This window comes from Otolemur garnettii, unplaced genomic scaffold (genome assembly GCF_000181295.1).
Source record: "Otolemur garnettii isolate 467f Iridium unplaced genomic scaffold, OtoGar3 scaffold00018, whole genome shotgun sequence".
In the NCBI taxonomy this organism is placed as follows: Eukaryota; Metazoa; Chordata; class Mammalia; order Primates; family Galagidae; genus Otolemur; species Otolemur garnettii.
This window is the reverse complement of record NW_003852413.1, coordinates 22,194,869-22,196,353: the sequence shown is the minus strand read 5'-3', so window position 1 is coordinate 22,196,353 and position 1,485 is coordinate 22,194,869. Positions and strand designations below refer to the sequence as shown.

Genomic DNA, 1,485 nt, shown 5'->3' with positions numbered 1-1,485 from the left:
CCAGGAGTTGGAGGTTGCTGTGAGCTGTGATGCCATGGCACTCTACTCAGGGGGACAGCTTGAGGCTCTGTCTCAAAAAAAAAAAAAAAAAAAGAAAAGAAAAGGCAATGTGAAGGCACTTATTTGATTATTCAAGATTGAGACACATAAGAGAAAAGTGGAATAAATACATATGAATGAGCTTTGAAACCTACAGTGCTATAAACATGCAGAGCTAGCTCCAATCCAGAGTAAAGTGGGATTAGTGAGCCACTAGAGAGATCAAGTTTAAGGTGGTGGCTATTGGCAAAGGCTTCCATTAAGACCAATCAATCTAGGAAATGTTGATAAATAAGACAGAAAAGGAGACTCTAAACACAGATTTGCTTCTATTTTGGTAGCACAAAAAAGGAGGGGCTGCCCTGGCTCAAGATGAGAGGAATCTAGCTTGACGGGCGGATTGCCAGACCTTTTAAGTGTTTCTTCCACAACAAAAGCAAGTGGCATTTTCTGTGTCCTGATAATATCACTGGTATCAATACTAGCCTACCAATCAAACAGACTGTGGCAGAAGTTCTAGAGACAGCTGCCATCAGCTGAAAAAGGGCAAGCAATCATGTAATACAGTTCAATGCTGCATAAAAGATTCAGTTTTTACTGCTACCACAGAAGTCCATCTTTATAAATACCAAGACCCACCAGCCTTGGAGTCCAGAACAGTGGAGTGTTACCAATTTACCAATGTGCTTGGCAGAAAAGAAGCCCAGCATCTTAGGAGTATCTGAATTTTCTGGCAATGTTTTGATTTACAACTTAAAAAACAATGTGGGGCTGGACAAAGTGGCTCATGCCTGTAATCCTCAGGGAGGCCAAGGCAGGTGGACTGCCTAAGCTCATAAGTTAGAGACTAGCCTGAGCTAGTCTCCACTCTAAAAATAGCTGGGTGTTGTGGCAGGAGCCTGTAGTCCCAGCTACTTGGAGCCTGAAACAAGAGAATAGCTTAAGTCCAAGAGTTGGAGGTTGCTGTGAGCTGTGACGCCATAGCACTCTAGTGAGGGTGACAAAGTAAGACTCTGTCTCAACAAACAAACAAAAAACAATGTGGGCCAGGTATGGTGGTTCATGCTTGTAATCTTAGCATTCTTTGGGAGGCCAAGGCAGGAGAATCACTTGAGCTCAGAGTTCAAGACCAACCTGAGCAAGAACAAGAACCCATCTCTACTAAAAACAGAAAAATTAGCCAGGTGTTGTGGTGGACACCACATAGTCCCAAATACTCAGGAGACTGAGGCAGGAAGATCGCTGGAGCCCAGGTTGGAGGTTTGCTGTGAGCTAGGACACCATAGTAATCTACCTGGTGTGACAGAGAGACTCTGTCTCAAAAAAAAAAAAGTTTTTTTAAGTTAAATAAAACACCAATGCACCACAAACACAAGACACAAATGCTACTATAGCTTAAGTCTTACACAATGAAATGTAATATAATTTGAAGTTTAAAAAAAAAAA

At 42.0% G+C, this 1,485-nt stretch overlaps 1 protein-coding gene across 1 annotated transcript in view; it reads right to left on the bottom strand.

The window, feature by feature from the left end:
- Positions 1–1,485, bottom strand: part of DNAJC7 (DnaJ heat shock protein family (Hsp40) member C7) — a 42,686-nt gene that overhangs the window by 5,083 nt on the left and 36,118 nt on the right. The window lies entirely within an intron of this gene.